Below are 8160 nucleotides of genomic sequence, written 5' to 3'. Positions count from 1 at the left end.
TCGTAAATTTTTACAGCACTTTTCATCATCATAAATGATCGAGTCAATATATGCATTTCGTTCAGCAACATGACGAGCATAAGGCTCTCTTGGCAAATTAAAAGAAAAGTATGCATTAATTATTGTTGCAACATGTGCAACGCTTGTGCAAGTAACAACAACAGCTTTGCTAATTCGTTCCTCATTTTCAGAATTATCTATAACTTCTTAACAATTGTCTGCCACTAGAGAAAATTTATCATTCAACTAAAGAATTTTGTATCATTGAATTTCATAATATAAAAAATGCAAATAGATGAGTAACAAACGGACAACACAAACAATTGACCAAACAATTTTAGCATATGAGTGACAAACAAATATCTAGTTCCAAACTAGCAAAATAGAAATTAAAGTACTAACAACATATACCATGTTCAACAAAAAAGTACATGTCAAAAAGCAAATCACCAGTCGCCACTCCTCCGAGAACTAAGCAAACCAAAAATCACTACTTTTATATTTATTTATTTATTTATTTTGGTTGGAATGAACATCACATACATAAAATCGTAACTATCATCAATTAGAGAGAGAGAGAGAGATAGGAAGAAGAAGACAAAGAAGGTGAAAGGAAATTGCTTACCTTTTCAGCAGCAAACTCCAATATTACCACAAAAATAGGTGAGAGACAAGAAATTAAACTCGGAGATGGAGGAGTTCTCTCTTGGATAGAGTTTCAATATAGAGACAGTTTCATCGAGTTGTTACGAGAAGGAGAGATCATGCAAATAGATGCAATGGTTTTTGGGTTGCAAGTGGGTGTTGTGGGAGCTATTTATACGCGGGAAGTGGAGGGACCAATTTGTTGTAACGGGTTATATGCAATAGTGGGCCAAACACTGGGAAATGGGTGCAAATGAAACCCATTACGTCGAACCAAACAGAGCATATAGTTCAAGTACAATAAGCAAACAATAAGCTTTTTCAAATTGTTAGGCTGAGTCCCTAAAAAAAGTAGTGTTTTACAGATACAAAGTAGAAAAATTGGTCCAATTGTTCCAGCCATATTACACCAGTTCATATGGCGTAGTTTGAGATCATTGACTTTTATTACAAATTGATGTGGCGCCAGTTCATGTGGCAAAAAATATTACGCTAGTTCATGTGGTGTAATTTGGATGTTTACAAATTGAGCCAAATCAAGCTGTGTGGGATGTACTCTCTATTCCTTAAAATCACTCTGTATATATAGGGGGGGGGGGGGGTAATATCCAGATAAAGAGTTATTTCCGCCAGTTTTCAATCCAGTTTTGTGCGGATACAATGTCATTGGACTCAACCTTAAAGGTGCTTATCTAGTTTTCTTTCCCTCGTTCCTTCCACTAATAGTAAAATCCTCCTTAGTCTTCTGAGGGAGTTTATTAGTGGCTGTTTAAAGGTGCTTCATCCTCTGTTGGTAAAATCCTCTTCTACTTATAGATTGAGTTCACAGAGGAACAAAGGAGGTATCTGGGTTCTTCTGCTTCAAACGTGTCGCTGTTCTGAAACTAGTATATGGCCTCTTCAAGCAGCCCAAACAGGGCTGCGGATACTCGTGGCTCCTCTTGGAGCTCATTGTTTGTTAGGACTGGGTCGTCAGAGTCTACAGTGGCCTTTAAATCGTTCTCTCCCATCTTTGTGGATGGTGTGGCTCAGTTCCCTTCAGATTTACTGGAGCAAGGTATAAAGGAATGGGATGATTACCTGGTGGGGTATTTCCTGGACAAAAGATTGTCCTTTTTGACTGTAAAGGATTTTTTGGAGAAAAAATGGAAACTGAAAGGTTCGTTTGATATCACTACAGACAAGGAACTCTTTTACATGAGTTTTACGAGCTTGAAAGATCGCCAAATGGTGTTGGATGAAGGTCCGATCTTTATTGCGGGCCGAAAGTGTTTGTAGTAAAAAGCCATGGACAAATCGAGGTGGATAACTACAAAAACAAGGCAGCATCGATCCCTCTATGGGTCAAGCTGTTGGATGTACCAAAAGAAATGTGGACGTTAGATGGACTCTCGTACCTTGCGAGCTTAGTGGGAGGCACGCCTATGTTTATGGATCGACGAACAAATAAACGGAAAAGATTATCCTTCACGAGATTTTGTATTGAGTTCCCTGTGAACTATGAATATAAAGAAGCTATAACAGTGAAGGCTGGGAACCGGGAGGTTGTTATTCATTTGGAATATCCATGGAAACCGAAGTCTTGTACAAATTGCAACAAGTTTGGGCATGGGGCAGAGCAATGTAATGGTAGAACGACAAGAGTATGGCGACAAAGGGCAGTTCAGTGAAATGGCGATGCTGCAACAACAACTGACAGTAATAGAGGAGGAAATCTAAGCCAAGATAGTAATGTACCCGAAACTAAACAAGAAGGAACAGAGGCTATAGCAGTTGCTAGTAGAATTTATGAACAAAGTTTGGGGAATGGGAATAATGATAATGGAGATATGAGCATATGCATTGTGGATGAAAATGGCCAGCAGGCCCATTAGAGTCAGAATGATAGTCTAGCACTCAGTAATATCAACTTAGGGCCCTTAGGATGTGTAGTGAGTAGCTTCGGTGAACCTACTTCTGAGGACCAGGCCAGAGGAGCTTTGCTAACTCCTATACAACAAATGAGAGGGCTACTCCCCGAAGCAGAATTATTCTGTGCAGAGAGAAACATCTTCGAGGAACTGGCAGATCTGGAAGATGATGATATATCCGATGCTGAGCCAGAGTTGTTTGGGGATAAAGTGGTTACGCCAAGAATAGAATCAGTAGAAGTGGAGAGGACTGTAGTGCAAACAAGAGCTCAAAAGCAAAAGGAAGCGCAACAAAAGCAGCCTCAGTCAGGAAAGAGAGGAAGGGGGAAGAACAAAGGGAGTAGTAAGAAGAAAGGCCGATAATCCATCCCAATGATTAGAGTTAGTAGTTGGAATGTTAGGGGAATAAACGACTGCATGAAAGCAAAGCAATTGAGTAAGTTTATTATAGAGAATAAAATAAGTTGTGTGGGACTCTTGGAAACAAAAGTTCGAATGGAGAAAATGGTGAACACTAAGAGTTTAGTGTGTCCTCGATGGGAATTGGAACACAACTACACAAGTGATGAGTATGGTCGCATATGGATCTGTTGGGATCCAAGTATTTTGGCGATTCAAAAGGAGGTGGAAGGGGGGGATTTTGTGTAATCGTAAGGCTTCCAAATTTTGCGTTTGGTTTCAGTTTTTTGTTAACTATCGTGTATGCGAGCAATAAGTACCAAGATAGGCAGATTTTGTGGGAGGAGCTTAAGGCCTTAAGTGCAAGTATCCATGGGCCTTGGTGTGTAATGGGGGACTTCAACAATGTGCTATTCTCCCATGAAAGAATAGGTGACAGAGCTGTACATCCGAGAGAAACGCAGCCGTTTGCCAGTTGCTTGAATGTAGCAGGTTTATTTGATCACAAAGCGTCAGGTTGTTTCTATACTTGGAATAGCGGAGGAGCAAACATAAGAAAATGGTCAAAGCTGGATAGATGCTTAGTCAATGCTGCCTGGTCAGCTCAAAACTTGGCTACAAATGCGGAAATTTTAAGCCAAGGACTATCCGACCACTGCCCCCTGGTTATGTCGTTCCTGAGTTCTGAAAGATGTCATCCCCCGTTCAGGTTTTGTAATGTTTGGTTGCTTCATAAAGACTTCCAAGCTTCGCTAAAGGAGAGTTGGGATATACCAGAGCATGGTAGCCCACCATACATGTTGACAAGGAAACTGAAAAGTTTAAAGGCAGTATTGAAAGGTTGGGCAAGATCTTTGAGCAATGATATTCAGAGGATGGTCGAAGAAGCAAGAACGCAGCTCCAGTCAGTGCAAGAATTGTTACATCGGAACCCTTTGGACTGTACCCTTAGTGTTCAAGAGTTTGAGCTGCGTGCAAAGCTATGTAGATTGATTAAAATGGAGGAAGTAGACATTTATCATAAAACGGATATTGACTGGTTATGCTTCGGCGATAAGTGTAGCGCTTATTTTTTCAATGCTCTAAAGGAGAAAAAATCTCGAAACTTAGTAGGGGTTATAGAAGATGCCCAAGGCACAAAAAGAGAGGGGAAGGACCAAGTAGCAGCTGCCTTTCTCCAGTTTTATTCGGGGCTGTTGGGAGTGCCCTCTGAAGCTTATTGTGACGCGGGGTTTCTAAACAATCTCAAAGTAAAGGAGATCGACCATAATACAGGCACCTCTCTATGCTCCCCTATTTCAGCAGTAGAGATCAAGGAGGCTTTGTTCGATATGGAGGACAATAAATCACCAGGCCCAGACGGCTATAATGCCTGTTTTTTCAAAGAAAGCTGGGATGTTATTGGAGCAAAGTTTACCGAGCTATCCAAGATATTTTCAAGTCACAGAAAATACTTTCGGAGGTATAAATGCCACCTTTCTTTGCCTCATTCCAAAGATGAAAAATGCATCTTCAGTTGGCTCATTTCGACCCATAGCTTGCTGCAACATCATATATAAATGTGTGGCGAAAGTTATTACCAACAGGATGAAGACTTGCATTTCTTGGCTAATCTCTAGCTCCCAATCAGCCTTCATACCGGGGAGGTCTATACAAGATAATCTTCTCTTAGCTCATGAGCTCTTAAGAGGGTATTCGAGAAAACATGGCCAGAAGCGATGTGCAATCAAGCTAGATATAAAAAAGGCGTACGACTCTGTTTCTTGGCAAGCCCTTGCAGCCATCTTGTGCCGATTCAAGTTTCCAAATTTGTTCATAGAGTGGTTAAAAATGTGTTATGAAACTCCTACATATTCAGTTATGGTGAATGGGAAGCCGGAAGGTTACTTTGAAGGAAAAAGAGGATTGAGGCAGGGTGATCCAGTTTCCCCGTATTTGTTTGTTCTTGTCATGGAAATCTTGAGTGCACTCCTCCATCAAGATTTACAGATGAACAGAATTAGTGCTCATTCGAAGTGCAGGAAGTTAGAGATATCACACCTCTGTTTTGCGGATGATGTGCTACTCTTCTGTAAAGGCAATATTGAATCTATGAAGGCCATACGGGATACTTTGAACATTTTCTCTGATGCAACAGGGCTTCATTTCAGCAATGATAAGACAACCTTGCTCACAGGCAGTATGAACGAAGCAGAAGGGTTAGAGTTGGCAGCAGTTCTGAATATCTCAGTGGTCGCTCCACCTATCACTTACTTAGGTCTCCCTTTCACTGCAACGAGACTTGGCATAAGAGAATGTTTGCCACTAATAGAGAAGATTTCGGCTAGAATATCTAACTGGAAGAATAAGGACCTCAACAGAGCCGAGAGAGTGCAATTGGTGAAATCAGTCTTATCTTCTTTTCAAACCTACTGGGCTCAAATTTTCGTCCTTCCTAAGAATGTGATAGACAAGGTGGCAAAATTATGTAACAGGTTTATATGGGCTGGGCCAAGCATGGAAAAGAAGATGCACCATGCAAGTAGTGCGACTCTCAGACTAGATAAAGAACACGGAGGGATAGGCCTTGTTGACCCTAGAATTTGGAATAAAGCAGCATATTGTGGACTGGTTTTTAAACTTGCACAGAGATCAGAGAGTCTATGGGTCAAATGGGCATGGCAACATCACATCAAGCAAAAACATTTTTGGACCATGAAAACTCGAGGACTGTTCATGGGTGTGGAGGGCATAATGAAACATAGAGATATCATGGAAGTTCATCGATAATCTTGTATTGCGAATGGAAATGGTACCGACACGGCATGACCCATGGTGCTCGGGCCCTCTTATTCTCAACAAATCAAGCCGAGCTCTTCTAGCAAATGTAGTCCCGTAAGATGCCAAGGTGTCGAAGGTGATAGCTGATGGGGGCTGGTCAAGGGTAATCACCGATCTTGGGAGTGTGAGGTAAAAAAGGAAAGGATTATGAACACGGAGATTAACGCCTACATCACGAAGACCGGGTTACATGGACACCTAACAGCTCGGGGAGATTTCTCTACATCATCGATACTTTGTCCTAAAGAATGTGAGGAGTAAAGTCAAATGGTTCAAGATAGTATGGGGAAGTACTTTCGGTCCCAAAGCACTCATTCCGCAGTTTGGCAATTGTTCTCCGGAGCTCTTCCAACACGAGAATCGACCGTGGCAAAGAAGATTATCGGTTCTACAAAGTGTTTGTTTGTTGTGGAAACCATGAGGAAAGTTCGCCCCATCTGTTTTCGATTGTTCCTACTCTAAGCTAGTCTGGGAAAAGTTCAAGAAGGTGATGGGACTACCAGCCACTGTGAGAGAATCCCATGATGAATGGTATTACTTAATGCGATTAAGCAGAGCGAATACCATGGTGTCAGAAGTGATTAGAGCCTTTACATGTGCAGCAGTGCAGGCTATATGGGTGAAATGGCCGGAGGTTGAAGAAAAATCGTTTTAAAGCAGCTGATGAGGTAAGCCAAAAGGTCCTTAATAGTATGAAGATCTACATGGGAAAAACGCTGGAATCTATTCAGGAAGAAGTGGGAACTAAAGTGTTATTGGCAAAGTTGGGAATCGGGGTAAAAGTTATACACAAGGAGGAAAAGTGGGTGAAATGGGAAAAGCCGGAGGTGGATACAGTGGTCCTGAATACTGATGGGTCGGTGCAAGAGGGGGTGGCGGGGCTATGGAGGAGTCTTCTTGGAGAGACAAATATGGGGAAGTGATAATGGCGTACAGTGGCAGTTCTAAGAGACTATCGGTTATCTTTCAGGAGCTTCTCGCGGTTCTTAAAGGGCTGGAAGGCGCAATACAGCTGAGAATCAAACGGCTTCAAGTGCAATTGGATTCCATGCAGGTCCAGATCTTAACTAAAAAAGGAAAACCACCGTGGTACTGTAGGAACTTGGTAGCACATATCCAAGCTGTGAGTATGGAGTTTGATCACTTGTCATTTGTCCATATCTTCCGGGAGGGTAACCAAGTAGCTGATTACCTAGCGAAATCGAAGAGAGAAGTATGTAATGATTTTTTGCTCTTTATTCCCCCGATGGATCGAAAAATGCATGTATTGACCATGAGGGATAAAGAAGGTATTATGTACTTGAGATCCTGATATATAAAAAGTTTGGGGACTGAGCCCCTAGTTTTTTCAAAAAAAAAAAAAAAAAAAAAAAAAAAAAACCTTAAAGCAACAAAACATGTTCTTATTATAGGTGTAAGCATAATACAAAATGCTGCGACATTTTACGATATATCGTGATATCTGCCGGTGTTTTAGCTGAACGACATCGAAATATAGCGAGTTATTACCAGGCATGGGGAACTCATCTTGCCGATAATGTGTCGGAATATTTCACGATGTTTACGATTTTTTTGGAAATCATAAACTACTTTAAAAATCGCAGGCCTGAGCTACAGTCGCGCAACAATGTTTTATTATTTGTTTATATGTAACTCTTCAACCTTTTTTTATGTACAGTTTTGTCCTTGCTCTATTAATTTAATTACACAAACCCAAATCAAAACATTCAAGTAAATTTGAATTAATATTAAGGACAAGTATGTCATTTAGATTTAACAAAAAAAAAAGCACGTGTGGAGCACATGCATCAGGCTAGTTATTTTAACTTAAACATTAACATTTCTTTTGTCTGTTCAAAGTTTGAATACCAACAACAAGAAATTAGCCCCAAGGCCTAATTTCGTTTCAAAACAACTCTAAATGACATGGTTTTTTTATAATCACTCACAAACCCAATTTTCACATTTTAATAACCCACGGACCCAAGATTGTAATTAAAATAACCCTCAAGGACAAAATAAGTTGCCCCAGTTTTTTTTTTTTTTTTTTTTTTTTTAAATCCCATTTTTACCCTTCAAAGTTACCCTTTGCTATTTTATAAGCTATCAAAACACCCATTCTCTCATTCTCACGTATGTTTTTATCCTTCCCAAAAACAATCTCACTGAAAAGAGAGAAAATTGTGATGGCGATCTCAAGTGATTTATGGGTATGTGCAATAAAATAAGAAGATCTAGTTCTACCTCACCTTAGAAAATAAAGTAAGAAGATCAAGTAATTTTTCTTTTTCATTTTTTTAAAAATTTTGTTGATTTGAGCTGGTTTTTTGCAGTTGTGAATCAGATCACATGATTTTTATTGAGTTTGATGATTTGCGTATTACGT

Source organism: Coptis chinensis, chromosome 1 (assembly GCF_015680905.1).
Source record: "Coptis chinensis isolate HL-2020 chromosome 1, ASM1568090v1, whole genome shotgun sequence".
In the NCBI taxonomy this organism is placed as follows: Eukaryota; Viridiplantae; Streptophyta; class Magnoliopsida; order Ranunculales; family Ranunculaceae; genus Coptis; species Coptis chinensis.
This window is presented reverse-complemented; position numbering follows the sequence as displayed.